Source organism: Dipodomys merriami, unplaced genomic scaffold, assembly GCF_024711535.1.
Source record: "Dipodomys merriami isolate MVZ:Mamm:240054 unplaced genomic scaffold, mDipMer1.0.p SCAF_30, whole genome shotgun sequence".
Taxonomy (NCBI): domain Eukaryota; kingdom Metazoa; phylum Chordata; class Mammalia; order Rodentia; family Heteromyidae; genus Dipodomys; species Dipodomys merriami.
In genome coordinates, this window is record NW_027204493.1 from 20,038,817 (window position 1) to 20,055,195 (window position 16,379).

Consider the following 16,379-nt stretch of genomic DNA (forward strand, 5'->3'; position numbering starts at 1 on the left):
TGAGACCTATTGAAACTTTTGGGAAGGAGGGGGGCACTGTGATGGGAAGAGGGAGAGGGAGGGAGGTGGGGAGAGGGAGAGAGAGAAAAAGAGAGAGAGAGAGAGAGAGAGAGAGAGAGAGAGAGAGAGAGAGAGAGAGAGAGAGAGAGAGAGGAGAGAGAGAGACATTGACAGAGTTTTTTTATACATCATATCCGTGTGTGGAAGTGTTATAATGTAACCCCCCTTATGCAACTAATGCATGATAATAAAAAAGTAAAAATAAATGTTTACATTCTTTGGAGTACTAAATCCAGGAGTTCAAAAATTAAAAAGAAATCCACATGGTGGATCGAGTTGAGTGAGGATTCTGTTCATCTCTGCTGTGAGAAAACTGTAAAACAAGCCATTAATATCTAGAGCAATGAGGATAAATTGGTTCTGAGTTCAGTTTCCCTCAGCTCAGGAGAGGATTGATTTTCCCGGGGCTGGCTTGACGCGGATCCACGGTTGCCATGGTTACAGATCCTGGTAAAGAAGGCTCCAGGTTTTTATAAAAACGCGCAAGCGCACACCACTGATTTAGATACCGGGCGCCTTTGGGTTCGAACAGGAAACCCCGCCTCCTCTCCTCGCCATTAGCCTATGGTCTGCTTCCTTTGCCCGCCCCACGTGCTTCAGGAAGCCTTGACGTAATATTAGCGCGCCCGTGACGTGACGAGTTGCGACGCGGAACATGGCGCGTTCCTAGAAGCTGTTTTCGGCATCAGTAGGCGGCAGCGTGTTGACTGGCAGCGTGGGGCGCGGGACTAACCGACGCCAGTTCGTGCTGAGGAGTGTAAACGAGAGGACTTGGCTATTCCGGACCGAACCAAACGGTGAGGCCCGGCCGGAGAGCCGCAGGGCGCGTGCGAGTGGGAGCGCGGAGTGGGTTGGGCAGCGGAGACTCAGAGAAGCGAGGAAGGAACCCGGTCTCCCGGGAGGTGAGGGCTAGCACCGGGGAGGCCAAGGCGGCCTTTAGTGTCGGGCCTCGTCGTAGCCCCGGGGTCCCCGGGCGCCAGGCCCCGCGATCCGCCCGCAGCGGGAAGCAGGGTGTGGAGGAATCGAGGTGCGAGGTGACAGGGGTGGTTTTCCAGGCTGCGCCGATCTCCGGGTTCTCTCTGTGGCTCGGGTCTTAGGCCTGGGTGGTGCATTTGCCCTTGGGAGGATAAATAGTGCAGATTTTGAGAGGCTGCTCTTTTTAGTATAAAACGGTGTGTTGTTACTGCAGGCCCCCCAGTCTCGCTTCTGAGAGCCGTACTGTGAAAGCTTTTAACGTCAGACCCTTCCTGGCCTCCAGTGAAAAAGTAAATAGGGAGTAGACCTTTTCGGAAAAGAGCTTTTAGGCTGAGGTATGGCCGCCGGTGTTCAAGCCTTGCGACTCCCGCAGCTTTAATCTTTGGGGATATTTGTGATTCAGCAAAATTATTTTGAGGCCCGATGCATGTGCCATTTTTCGCAGTGATTTTGTGGGGTGGTGGTGTGTGAGAGAAGTAATCTTAAAGTGATTTGAGTAAGTACCAGGGACTCGTAAATTGCCTGTTGGTGCCAACGTTGCAACCGACGTGCCTCCTTCCCAGTACAACTGGAGCGATCTCCGTTATAGTGCAGAAGCGCCTTGAGATTGGATTATTCTTTAGAAGAGAGTGAGGAAGACCAGTTTGCAGCCATGATGTCCTTCCACTATCTTGGACAGGGATTTTGTTCCTTCATTTTCACATATTTGCACCTTGTCAATACAGAGACTCGGGTTAAGACAGAGTGACTATCCTATACAAGACAGTCACTGCATGCATTACTTTTTATATTTTTCTTCATTGAGGAATATTTTGGAGAATTAGAGAAGTTTTGTTCCTATTGGTTATAATAGGATCGAGGGGTTCCCACTCCTCATGGAATCTAGCACTGGGAATCATAGAAACAGCTTAATTGTGACCATGGTTTGTGGTTATATATTAGAGCACCTGGGCAGGATGATGTATTGCACCGCCACCCCCTCACCCCTCAAGTTCTGGGGCTTGGGCTCTGTCCCTGAGCCTCTCTGTGCTCAAGGCTAGTGCTCTACCTTTTGAGCCACAGCGCCACTTCTGGCTTTTTCTGTTTATGTGGTACTTAGGAATCGAACCCAAGGCTTCATGCATGCTAGGCAAAGCACTCTACCACTAAGTCACATTCCCAGCCTGCTTGTACTTTTTAAAACCAAAAAGAAAACTTACCACAAATAAAATTGGTTGTAATAATACTATTAGAAATTTTAGATAAGTATGCAAAGATTATTTGGTAATAGTAGAAAAATCTCCAGACTTTTGTAACATTATGAATATTTACATGAGAACTAAACCAGAATGCCAAATCCTTGTCATTTACAAGGCATTTGAAACATAGGAAGATTTTTCCAGAAATAAAAATATACTGTGTGTCTTTCATCATATAGAATAATATTTATCGAAATGAACACCAGGAAATGGAAATGAGTTTTTTTCTTAGTTGATGTTTTCATTTTCTTTTTATCAAAATTTGCTTATCTGTTTTTGGGAAGGGTAGGGGAGGCACAGAAATGGAGGGACAAAGCCTAAACAAATGCAGTAGTGATATTCACTAGACACTGTGTTGAAAATGAACTGTAGAACTTATGGGTGGTGATGGGAGGGAAAAACTCCAAGAGGGAAGGGGTGACATTGTCCAAAAAGCAATGTACTCTTTAACTGACATGTAACTGTAACACTTCTGTACATTACTTTTATAATAACGATTTAAAAAGTGAGATTTTAAAAATCCTTATTTTGAGAAAGCTAGTGTGTTTAGTTACATTTTGATGTTTGTATTGTATGTGTCTATGTGTGGTATGTATAATGTCTGTTCTTCCCCTCACCCTACTGCTTGGATAGAACCCAGAGCCTTGTACATAGTATAGAGCCCTCTACTACTGAGCTGTAGCTCCACTCATGTTCTTTTCTTTTTCTACATCTGGTGAAAATTACCAGTTAATTTCAGAGTGTTTGAAGGAATGACTAGACAGGAGTAGTGCAGGTGTATGTATCTGGAATCTCTTTGATATTCTAAATAATCAGGCTGATTTACAGATAAGCCCACAATTTTAAGCTTTGAAGAGCTTAAGTTGGATTGATTTTCTATACCCAGCTTACTCAAAATCTGGTACATGGTATCACCTGGGAGTTTCTTAGAAATTTGCAATCGTATGGGCTGGGAAGGTGGCTCAGTGGTAGAGCGCTTGCCTTGCATGCTTAAGGCCCTGGGTTCAATTCCTCAGTACCACATAAGCAAAAAGAAAAAAGCTGGAAGTGGTGCTGTGGCTCAAGTGGTAGAGCGCTAGCTAGCCTTGAGCTGAAGAGCTGAGGGACAGTGCCCAGGTCCAGAGTTCAGGTAGAGCGCTAGCTAGCCTTGAGCTGAAGAGCTGAGGGACAGTGCCCAGGTCCAGAGTTCAGGCCCCACGACTGGACCCCCCCAAAAAAAATTGTAACAAATATGCCTATCATCTGGATGTCTCTTAAAATGCAGAATCTGATTCAGAATCTTTTGAATAGAACTGACGATTGCAAATTTCTTTTTTTTTGGGGGGGGGCCCAGTCGTGGGCCTGAACTCTGGGCCTGGGCACTGTCCCTCAGCTCTTCAGCTCAAGGCTAGAGCTCTACCACTTGAGCCACAGCGCCACTTCCGCTTTTTTCTTTTTGCTTATGTGGTGCTGAGGAATCGAACCCAGGGCCTTAAGCATGCAAGGCAAGCGCTCTATCACTGAGCCACCTTCCCAGCACCTATTTGTTACAATTTGAGAGGTGCTAATTTGGTAAATGTTGAAGATTTCCCAAGGTCATTCACAAGCATGCAAAAATACACTATCATTTATTTTAATCAGCAGTGGTCTTGGGCTCATGATCAAGTTTTATTTACCTGCTTGAAGAACTGAGGCTCAGAAGTGGTAACTTTCATTAGGTCATAGGTATATCTAGATTCATAAGCCATTTTCTGAATCATTTTAGGACTCTGCTCCTTCTTTCTCCTCTGTTTCCTCTTCTAGCTTCTGTTTCCTCTTTTGCTTCTCTCTCCTCCTCTTCCAGCCTTTCCCCTCCTTCTTCTCTCTCCCTTTCTCTCTCAGGACAAAAGGATCTAAGGATCACATCGTCATTCCTTTGTATGCATGCACTACTAGTGCCCAGTCCTCTTGTAACACCAGTTATTGGATTAGGGCCCTGTACTAATGGTTTCCCTTTATCTTTTTTTTTTTCTTTTCTTGGTGCATATATTCATTTAACAAATGCTTTTCTTTATTCACCAAGTTATAATAACTGAAGAGAAAAATTTGAAAGCTTTTAAGAACATTTACATTAAAAGATACTCAGAGAGCCTATACTTTTAGTAATACAGTATTTTGTTTAATTTTTATCATTCTTTTTTTATATTAGAAAAGTTACATGTATTTTCTATTGCTTACCAATGTGAGTAGTGGTAAGTTTTAATAGACTAAGTAATTAATCAAATTGTATTTTAAAGCTATTTCAAGCAGTGCAGAGATTGCAGAAAGTACAAACCCAGCTGAAAAAATATACACCATGCTGCAGCAGATTCAAAGCCTGAAAGTAAGTGGAAGTTATTTCGTGATATAGGTGATTAGAAAATATTGATACAGATGAAGATATTCCTCAAGCAATTGATTAATAGGAACTAATACCAGCTAGTGATTTCTTCATTTTTGGAGCATCATTCCCTCAATGGTAAATGGGAATCCTCATGAAAACTTCCACGATTAAAATAAAATCCTACTGTGTTTTAATAAGGGAGTGAAAATAATGATAACTGATTGTGTGAGGCAAACGTGATAACCACTACACTACGGAAACCTCTGTTAACTGATTGTGAAAGGAGGCTCTCCAAGTAAGTGTTTTTATAGGACAGATACTGTGGAAAAAAAAGATGGATGGAAAAATGCGAATCATTGTATGCAGCCAGATTCTAAAGAAAAGAATAAATCCAGGCTCCTGTGGCTTAAGCCTTCAATACTAGTTATTCAGAAAGCTGAGATTTGAGGATTGTGCTTTAAAGTTAGCCCAGGCAGGAAAGTCTGTGAGACACTTATCTCCACTTAAGCCCCAAGTGGTAGAGCATCAGCCTTGAGCTGAGTTCAAGTCCCAATACCAGCACACACACAAATATTGAAACCTTAAAATTGCTTGTTTTTCAGGCTTGCAAAACAAAAGGGCTGATTATTTGGATAACCCTGGCCTGATCTTACCTACCTTTACGCATTATACCACCTTAAAATTCTTGTCTCCAAATACTAAGAGTACTGGGATTAGTGCTTCAACATTTGAATTTTAGATGATCATTTCAGTTTACAGCACTGAGTTGTAACTAAGTTGTTGGAATTTAGGCATTCTTAAAAATCTCTAAGCTGGGTGCCAGTGGCTCACGCCTGTAATTCTAGCTACTCAGGAGGCTGAGGGCAACTGTTAAAGCTAGCCAAGCAAGAAAGTCTGTGAGACTTATATCCAATAAACTACTCAGAAAAAGCTGAAAATGGTCCTGTGTCTCAAATGGTAGAGTGTGAGCCTTGAGCACAAGAAGGCTCAGGGACAGAGCCCTAGGCCCTGAGTTTAAGCCCCAGGACTGGCCCCCCCAAAACCCCAAACTCTCAACTATATTGTCCTCATTCCAACTCTTACTCTCTAGGTTTGTTTGTTTTGGATTCAGAGCCTTGACTTTGCTAGGCAAATGCTGTACCATTTGAACCATGACCTTTTTGTTCCTAGCTACTTTTTAAAAAGGTCTTGCATTTATGTCTGGGTTGGCTTGGGCCTTGATCCTCTTATTTATGCTTCCCATATAGTTTTCCCTAGGTGCCCTAGAGTTAAGTTTTCCTCTTCTTCCATAGCAGCGTGTGCTTTTATAGTATGTTTTAATTGTTGTTTGTCTTTGTTTTGTGTAGAATTGAATGAAAAACTTTTTTTCTTCTTTCTTCTTTCATGTGTAACTAACAGAGGCTATTTCATTGTCAATACTGTAAATGTAAATGGAGTTACCAGTTGCAAGAAGCTGAAATGTTACTCTGGAAGTTAGACTGAGTAGGCTGGAGAAGTAAGAATGAGTACTTTCTAAGGCTTTATTGGGTTTTATTCATACAGTTCATTCATTTAACACCTATTTTCATTTAGATACTATTTTAGATTCTAGGACACAACTTTGAACATATTGAAGTCCCTAGATTAAATTCAGATGAAGAAGCTGTATCATTATTACAGTAAATATACCAGAATGTCAAATAATTACAGATTTTTTTTTTTTTTTTTTGGGTCTAGTCGTGGGGCCTGAACTCTGGGCCTGGGCACTGTCCCTCAGCTCTTCAGCTCAAGGCTAGTGCTCTGCCATTTGAGCCACAGTGCCACTTCAGACTTTTTTCTTTTTTGCTTATGTGGTGCTGAGGAATCGAACCCAGGGCCTTAAGCATGCAAGGCAAGCGCTCTACCACTGAGCCACCTTCCCAGCCCCTAGTTACAGATTTATGCAAAAAAATGAGAGAAGCTATCAGAATCAGAGTGAGCTGTTGTAGAGTGGCAGTTAGGAAAGAGCTTTTTAAAGTAGAGGACTGAATAGTGACTAGAATGACATTAAAGGGCAAGACTAGCTTATAACTGGAGTCAGGAGCTTTCTAGCTAGTGGGAACTGATTGCACAAGGGAAGAATAGCAGTTGATGTATTTCACTGAAAGTAGACACATGTGTTTTCCACTTGTTTCTATGGAGAAGCCCAAGGTTGATTAACAACCTTGCCCTCAGGCTGGGAAAGTGGCTCAGTGGTAGAGTGCTTGCCTGGCATGCATTGAGGCCCTCGGTTCAATTCCTCAGCACCACCTAAACAGAAAAAGCCCCAAGTAGCGGTGTGACTCAAGTGGTAGCTCTAGCCTCGAGCTGAAGAGCTCAGGGACAGTGCTCAGGCCCAGAGTTCAAGCCCCATGGCTGACAAAAAACAAAACAAAAACCAGTAACCTAGTCCTCAACTCCTCTGAGTAGTTTCTTTGGTGTGACGTGAAAATGTATAGTTATACGAGGTACAGTTAAGCATATGTGTTTTGATCACAGCTTGCTAGAAAATATGTTCTGCAGGACTTTTTTTTTGTCTTTTTGTTTCATCTCTGTATCTCAGTCATATATAGCAATCTCTAGCATTTGTAGGTATTCAGCGCATATTTAATGACTAAAGCAGACAAGTCTGATGTTAAACCTAGAAATATCAGTTGTTGGAGATCACAGTACTAAAAAAAGTTAATTAGAGAACCCAGAGTTTATTTAATACTTCCGGTGCAAAGTGTTGCTAAATTTTGTTGGGTTGATGTATTCTTCACTAACTGCTGTCCCTGACCTTTTTGCTCTACCCCTCAAGCCATAGCTCCACCTCTGGTTTTTTTAGTAGTTCTTTGGGTTTTATGGACTTTTCTGCCTCTTTGAACGTTTATCCTTGAGGATCCTTGATCCTCTGAACTCAGCCTCCAGGGTAGCTAGGATTACAGGTGTGACCTGGCCATTTATTTGTTTTTGTTTTTTTTTTGTTGTTGTATTTTTTTAACTGTGTTGTTTACTCGTAGTCCTCTCTTAGATGTCAAACAGTTCTCCATTCCTTTAGGAATATTTTTATCCCCTGCCTTCTTTCTTCTCACCTTTTCTAAAAGTCTGTCACTGACTCTTACAACTCAAATTAATGTTTTGTTCATCATGACATTTACTGTATCCTTTATACTGTGTTAAGTGAACTTGAGTATTAGCAGCTCAAGTTTTTGTAGATCAGACACAATTGAGCAAGGAACTAGGTATAATAATAAACACCATACATCTTTGTATTTTTGATAAAAGAGTTATTTACTGTTGAATGCATTTAGATGTTTCCATAAGAGGTAATATCTGCTGTGAACAACTTTAATGATCTCTGTCCCCATCAGTTGCCAATTAAAAAATACATTAGACAGATTATACTAATAAGGGAGCTTCATCTCTACCCATTATCCCTCGTAATTATCAATTGTATTTCATCGTATCTGTCACCCACCACCTCATCTCATTCTAGTTATATTACTAGAAGATCTAGAAGTGGGTTAGATTTAAGCTTAAGCTTTTTGTCCCCGAAGCAGTTTTTTTTTTTTTTTTTTTTTTTTTTTTAAGACCAACGGGTCTCCCTGTGTAGTCCAGTAAGTCTTGAGTTCATTATTTAGCTCAGGTTGGCCTGAATTTCCCATCCTCCCATGTTAAATTATAGCCATGCATCACAATGCCCAGCTAACAGTTTTTCTTTTGGAATTTTGATTTCTCAAAATAATAAAATTTCCTGTAAGTTTTCTAATGTGTTAACATTTTAACTTTAATAGTCTTTGAATTCTTCCTTTCATACAAATTCACTTATTGTCTTTAATTAAAACTTTTCCATTTATCTGTAAGTGTCATCTGGGGGAGGAAGGGACTGGTAACTGGTGCTTGGACTCATGACCTTGATTCTGTCCATTCACTTTTTTGCTTAAGGATGGCTCTGTATCACTTGAGGCATACCAGCTTTTTGTTAGTCAGTTAAAGATAAGAGACTCCTGCTTGTTGAACTGTTATCCTTGGATCCCAGCCTCTTGTGCGCATAGGACTGAGTGCAGGTGTGAGCCACCGACCTGCTAATATATGTTCTTGATTGAGTTTCTGAGTTGTGTTTATATTCCATTGTTCCTTACTGCATTACATTTTGTTCAATTCCTTCTTCAAGTAAGTCTAAAAAGCACATTCAAATCTCACTTTGAATGTGGGTGCCAGTGGCTCACACCTGTAATTCTAGCTACTCAGGAGGCTGAGATCTGAGGATCACTCACTATTCAAAGCCAGTCTGGGCAGGAAAGTCCTGCCCAGGAGACTCTTTATCTCCTATTAACCACCAGAAAACCGGAAGTGGTGCTGGGGGCTCAAGTGGTGGAGCGCTTGCCTAGAGTTCAAGCCCATGACCAACCCCTCCCCCCCAAAAAACAAAAAACCTCACTTTTTTTTTGTTTTGCTTTCGGTTTTTGGTCGTGGGGAACTGAGCCTGGGTGCTGTCACTGAACTTTTTCGCTCAAGGCTATATAGCATTCCATCACTTTGAGCCACAGCACTAGTTCTGGTTTTCCTGTGGTTAATTGGAGATAAGAGTCTCATGGACTTTCTTGTCTGGGATGGCTTTGAATCCTTAGTTTTCACAATCCTTAGTTTTCAGCCTCCTGAGTAGCTAGGATTACAAGTGTGAGCCACTAGTGCCTGACTGTGTGTGTGTGTGTGTGTGTGTGTGTGTGTGTGTGTGTGCCACTAGTGCCTGACTCTGTGTGTGTGTGTGTGTGTGTGAGCCACTAGTGCCTGACTGTGTGTGTGTGTGTGTGTGTGTGTGTGTGTGTGTGTGTGTGTGTGTGTGTGTGTGTGTGTGTGTGTGTGTGTGTGTGTGTGTGTGTGTGTGTGTGTGTGTGTGTGTGTGTGTGTGTTTGCCAGTCCTGGGGCTTGAACTCAGGGGCCTGGGCACTGTCTCTGAGCTTCTTTTGTTCAAGCTGGTACTGTACCACTTGAACCACAGCCACTTCCAGCCTTTTCTATTTATGTGGTACTGAGGAATAGAATGTAGGGCTTCATGAATGAATGCTAGGCAAGCACTAAGCCACATTCGCAGCCCGTGTGTGTGTGTGTGTGTGTGTGTGTGTGTGTGTGTGTGTGTGTGTGTGTGTGTGTGTGTGTGTGTGTGTGTGTGTGTGTGTGTGTGTGTGTGTGTGTGTGTGTGTTTAGGAGCTGTAAGGAAGTTCTTTGGTTGTAATGTTTTGTTCCAAGGTGAGGTTTTCATTTTCATTTTGAATCCTACTTTTCTTATATTATCCTTAAAATGCCATTTTTTTCCCCTCAAGAGCTCATTATTCTTTGGGCTATTCTTCTGAATCCTGAAAACTCCACTGCATTTTCAGATGGTTTTCTTGGCTAAGTGGCTACTGTAAATTTTACCCTTGACTGGAAGGAGGCTTGGCATAGCCTCTTCTGGGTGTAATACGTACTACTTACCACTAGGTGGGACTGCAGGTCACTGATTTTTATGTCTTTAAAAAGCTCTTTAGGAAGGTAGGTCTAATACATTATCTGGTAAAGAAACAAGTTGCAAGAAATGGCATAAAGAATTCTTAGAGCTGGAAACTGATGGCTCATGCCTGTAATCCTAGCTACTCAGGAGGCTGAGATCTGAGGATCACAGATCTTGTCAACTAGGACAGGAAAGTTTGTGAGACTCTTGCCTCCAATTAGTCATAGAAAATGTTGGAAGTGACACTGTGGCTTAAGTGGTAGAGCACTAACCTTGAGCAAAAAGAGCCTAGGACAGCACCCAGACCCAGAGTTCAAGGCCCAGGTCTGGAAAAAAAGAGAGAATATTTAGAAATGAAGATAAGGGCACTATTGCTAACATATAAGTGTATTTTCTTGTATGTGCTGGAAGTGTATAGTGTATAATAAGGGAACCTTTAAAAAGGGAAGGAAATAATGAGTTAGGTTGATTTTTTTTATTGTCTTTATGAACATCAAATGTAAGGATATTAAGTGCTTCATACAAAAGATTATTTGCAGTTAAAACTGCTGTTTGATTATAAGACCCAGAGCCTCTTAGTGAGAAAAATTGCCTCCACAAATTTGCTACCACAAATCCAGATAGTAGGATGAGACTGTTGCTTCTCTATGTTTGCTACTGAAGACCAAGTTTTTAAGCTCTCTGTTATGAGGCTTTTTTGAAGAGAGTATGATTACTGACCATATCATCATCCACTTAAATATGGCATGTTTACTATATTTCCATACTTGTTTTTTTTTGTGCTGGTACTGGGGCTTGGACTCAGGGCCCCTGGTACTAGGGATTGAACTAAGGGCCTCACATTCTCACTTGGATTATTTTGCTCAAGACTGGTACAATACTGCTTGAGGCACAGCACCATTTCTGGTCTTTCTATTGGTTAATTGGAGATATAGTCTCTTAAGTTTGTTTCCCTTGGCTGGCTTCAAACCACAATCCTTAGATCTCAGACTCCTGAACAGTGAGGATTATAGGCAGACATTGGCACATGGACATACTTTCTTGATATGTGTTTAATAAGAGAAATATATGGCTATTTGTAGCTCTTGAAGAGTTGCATAATTTTAGGAGTAGGCAAGAGAAAGCAGGAAAAAGGTCTTCCTTGATGTTATATGTTTTGTTTAATATTTTTTTCCTTCCAAATGGACCAATTTTTAAAAGTCCATATGAAGTGTAGTTCTTTTTTTATTTTTATTTTTTTATTTTTATTTTTTTCCAGTCATGGGCCTGAATTCTGGGTCTGGGCACTGTCCCTGAGCTCTTCAGCTCAAGGCTAGCACCACTGTACCACTTCCTACTTTTTCTGCTTATGTGGTGCTGAGGAATTGAACCTAGGGCCTCATGCATGCAAGGCAAACACTCTACCACTGAGCTACCTTCCCAGTTCCCTGAAGTGTAGCTCTTTACCTTAAGTGTATTTGGAAATACAGTATGGCAATTTTGGTCTCCAGGAAGTGTTACTAATTAATCCATTTTTTGCAGGGATACAAAGATATATAATGTATGTACAGAGAAGATTTTTGTCCAAATTACTAAAACTGAAATGAATTTAAATACTGTACTGGGACTATCATGTTTGAAATCACTTTGGGTTTTGTCAAAAGTCTCATGGCTGAGAATGGTAATACATATGTCTACTCCTAGTACATGATAGATGAAAGCAAGAAGATTCTGAGTTTGAGAGCCCTCAAGTTTGAATGGCCAACCTAGACAGAGCAAGGTCTTGTCTCAAAAGAAAAAAAGTCTTCTTCCTTACCTTACTTTAATTTCTTGGATAAATACTGTTCTTTACCCTAACATCATTTGTTATTTTTTAAGTTTTTGTGTCAGTTCTGGGCCTTGAACTCAAGGCCTGAACTCACTGACTCACTGTCCCTGAGCTTTTTATCAAGGTAGTGTTTTACCATTTGAGCCATGGGCCTCTACTTCCAGCTTTTTTTTTTTTTTTTTGGTGGTGAATTAGAGATAAGAGTCCATGGGCTGGGAATGTGACTTAGTGGTTCAATTCCTCAGTACCACATAAACAGAAAAAGCTGGAAGTGGTGCTGTGGCTCAAGTGGTAGAGTGCTAGCCTTGAGCAAAAGAAGATCAGGGACAGAGCTCTCAAGCCCTAGGACTGGCATAAAAAAAAAAAATGTCCTGCTGGGACTGGCTTCAAACCAGGATTTTCATATCTCAGCTTCCCTGAGTTGCTAGGATTATAGGTGTGAGCCACTGGTGTCTGACTACATCTGTTGTTATGGATACTCTAGTTATATTTTCATTCCTTGATCAGTTTTCCTTGACTCTTGCTGATTTTGAATTTTACATAGTCAGAGCTCTTGAAAGACAGATATAAAAAGCTGTAATTCAAAGACTGTCCAGTTCACCTACTGAAAGCGTGTACACTTTCACTGGTGCAGTGTATTTACAGTTGTGCAACTATCCACTAAAACCAATTTTGTTATCTTTTCAGTGTTACAAATAGAAACCATTCCCATCAATAGTTATTCAACATTTCCCTATAATTCCTTTACTTACTTTTTGGTTACTTACAGTTCATATAAGTAGAATCACTCTGTGTGTGTGTGTGTGTGTGTGTGTGTGTGTGTGTGTGTGTGTGTGTGTGTGTGTGTGTGTGTGTGTGTGTGTGTGTGTGTGTGTGTGTGTGTGTGTGTGTGTGTGTGTGTGTGTGTGTGTGTGTGTGTGTGTCTCCTTTCACTTAGCTTACTGTTTCCAGGTTTCATTAATGTATTACTAGCTTCTTAATGAATTTTGTTCCTTTTATAAGACAAACAGTACTCCACTGTATAAAATTCTACAGGGTTTGTCCCATGATTAAGTTGTTTTCACTTCTGGGCTAGTATGCATAATGCTGTGAACATTGTGTACACATTTTGTTGTGAGTATACTCATTTATTTGTCTTCAGTATATTCCTAGAGGTGGAATTGCTAGATTGTATAGTGTCTCTGTGTTTAACATTTTGAGGATCTATTAGACCTTCCTCAGAGGCTGTGCCAATTTATATTCCATCAGCAGTGTTAAGGGTTCTGATTTTGCTTCTGTGCCTCCGATTATCTTAGTTTTCCTTTGACTGTGCAAGAGATTGAACCCAGGGCCTTGTGATGGTAGGCAGACCTTCTTAACTACACAGAGCTACCCCTCCTGCCCATTTTCTGGTTTTTTTTTTTTTTTTTTTTGAGGCAAGATTTCACATTAGAACTCAAGCTAATGTTGAACTCCACTAGGGAATCACTGTCTTTTCGACTGTAAGCTTTGTAGTGGATAGAAATAAAATTGTTATCTGTTTTTCTTTTAATATTGATTTTCATTTCCTTAAGGACTAATGTTGAACATCTCTTCAAATGCTTATTAGTGACTTTGTATCTTGTTCATGTTGCTGGTCAGATTCTTTGCCTGATTTTTAGATTGATTTACCTTCGTATTACTAAATTGTTAGAGTTCATTTTAAAATTTGGCTTGTATCATTTGTAGAGGGGGAGGAATTTCATTGTTACATCCCCACAATTTCACACTATATTTGAATCAATTTCACTTCCTCTGTGCATTTCCTACCCTTCTCCAAAAAATATTATCTCCAACAGGTTATCTCTTTCTGTTTAAGTAGCTGCAAATAATCTATTTCAACGATATTAACCATGGGCTGAGAAGGTGGCTCAGTGGTAGGGCGTTTGCCTTGCATGCATGAGGCCCTGGGTTCGATTCCTCAGCACCACATAAGCAAAAAGAAAAACGCTGGAAGTGGCGCTGTGACTCAAGTGGTAGAGCATTAGCCTTGAGCTGAAGAGCTGAAGGACAGCGCCCAGGCCCAGAGTTCGGGCCCCACGACCGGACCCCCCCCCCCCCAAAAAAAAAAAACAATATTAACCTTTATTCTCTCAGTTAGCATACTCCTCTCTCCTTACTCCTCACTGGCCTACAGTCTGTTTGTCCTCCACCCTATCCACCCATTGATTATCAGCTTTTGTGAATTTCTCTAGACTGTTTTCATAATATGCAGAGTGTCCCAATTATTCATTTTATAGTTTCATTCTCCCTTTTCCTGCTCCTGCTAAATAGTCTCCTTAGCTTGATTCATGTTCTGTGTTCAACCATCTAAGCAATTAGGTATGTAGATAGGTTTTTATACTTAAGTGCATTGACTTGTCTCATATGATGTCTTCTAGTTGTATCCACTTTTGTACAAATGACAATTTTATTTTTATTTAATAATCTCTAATATGTATATACATATGTCTATATGAATACATATGTCTATACACACATTTTCTTTATATATTTTCATACTCAATACAAGTTCCTCATTATGTATATGATAATGTGAATATTTCATTCTACACTTTCTTTTTTCTTTCTTTCTTTCTTTTATTATTGTGAAAATACCATACAGAGGGGATACACTTACATGGGCAAGATAGTGAGTACATTTCTTATCAAGCATTGTTGCCTCCTCTGTTTCCCCTTACCATCCCTACCTCTCTCTACCACCCACCCCCCACACCCCTACTACCCCCTCACCCCCCCCCCATTCTACATTTTCTTGGTGATATCATTAGGGTACATGTTAAAATTTTGGTAGACTTCTTTTTCCTTGTATTAGAATTGTTTTGAGAATACTTGCTGAACTCAAGGTCATTTGTTCTGATATTTTGTGAGTTGTCTTTTTCTCATGGCGTTCTACTGCTTGAGCCATCCCTCTATTTCCTATATATGGATATTTGTTTTGTTGTCACATCCCTGTTTTTGTGCCAGTGCGATGACTGTCTTGGTTACTTTAATTTTGTACTCAGTTTTGAAATTAGGGCATGCAACTCTATTTTTTTCAAGTTTCACCTTCAACTTTATATATATATATATAATATATATATATATATATTATATATATATATATATAAATTTGGGACCCTTGCATTTTCATATAAATTTTTGTATCATTTTCTTAATTTCCTGCAAAACAAAAAGTTCAGGTAGAAGTTGGGTACCAGTGGCTCATGCTTGTAATTCTAGCTACTCACGAGGCTGAGACCCTAGAATGAGCATTTAAAATCAGCCCCCAGAGGAAAGACCATGAGATTCTTTTTTTTTTTTTTTTGACTAACTCAAATTCGTTTCTTTTTTTTTTTTTTAATTTTATTTGTGAATGTACTGTACAGAGGGGTTACAATTACATGGGCAGGATAATGCGTACATTTCTTACCAAGCATTGCAGCCTCCTCCTTTTGTTTACCCTTCACGTCCCTTCCCAGCCTCCCCCCTCCCCCCCAATCCCAATCCTTCTCCTTCCCCCCCCCCCCCCCCCCCGCACCGACATTGTAAAGCTCGTTTTGGACATGACAACTTGTACTTCTCATTGTTGCAACAGGTCCACCTGTATCCTTAAACAACTGGTTTTTCCCCATCTCCTCCTCAAGTTATACTGACATCAAATATAGTGAAAGCAGGGGTTATACTGTGGGGGAGGGACATACAAAGCAACAAAGAGATAATCTTATAAATGCATTAGAAACACACGCATGAAAGAAAAAAAACATTAAAATACATATCTAAGGGTTCATTTTCCTGACATCACATTATCTGACCTTTTCCGCTTGACTCATGCATATACTAGATATTGCAAATAAGGGAAACCATGGGACCTATGTTTCTTTGGGCCTGGCTTACTTCACTTAATATAATTTTTTCCAAGTTTTTCCATTTCCTAACAAATGGGGCAATGTCATTCTTTCTGATGGAGGCATAGAATTCCATCTCTAGTTAACCAACTCCAAACTGGAAATGGAGCTGTTACAGGCTCAAAGTGTTAGAGCACTAGCCTAGAGCAAAAAAGCACAAAGACAGTTCCCAAGCCCTGAATTCAAGCCCTATGGTCAACAAAAATAAATAAATAAAAATAAAAAAGGCAGGTAGAATGTTAATACGAATTACACTGAGTTTATAGATACTCTTTTTTTAGAACTGTGTTCCAGTTAGGAAGTTGAAATATCTTTTTCATTGATTTTAGGATTTTCATTTCCTTCAGCAGTATTTTGTCCTTCTCAGAGTTCAATTTTGTACTTATTTTGTCAAGGGTTTTCAAAAGTCTTATCCTTCACATATTTGAAAATGGAATTGTTTATTTGATTTAATTTTCATATTATTACTGGTATAGTGAAATACAACTGATTTTGTATTCTGTCTTGTATACTATTTCATTGAACTTGTGAATTAATTCTAACAGGTTAATGGATGCCTTGCATTTCCTAAGTACACAGTTAT

The 16,379-nt window shown here is 40.2% G+C and overlaps 1 protein-coding gene across 2 annotated transcripts in view; it reads left to right on the plus strand.

Moving 5' to 3' along the window:
* Positions 1-660: 660 nt before the first annotated feature.
* The window catches only part of Ipo11 (importin 11), a 131,216-nt gene continuing 115,497 nt past the window's right edge, over positions 661-16,379 (plus strand). The window contains exon 1 of one of the 2 annotated variants that reach the window (XM_070041251.1): positions 661-857. The gene's annotated coding sequence lies outside the window, so the exon portion shown is untranslated. Of the gene's footprint in view, positions 858-942; positions 963-16,379 lie in introns of those variants that run through there. The other variant, XM_070041252.1, reaches the window with a different exon arrangement.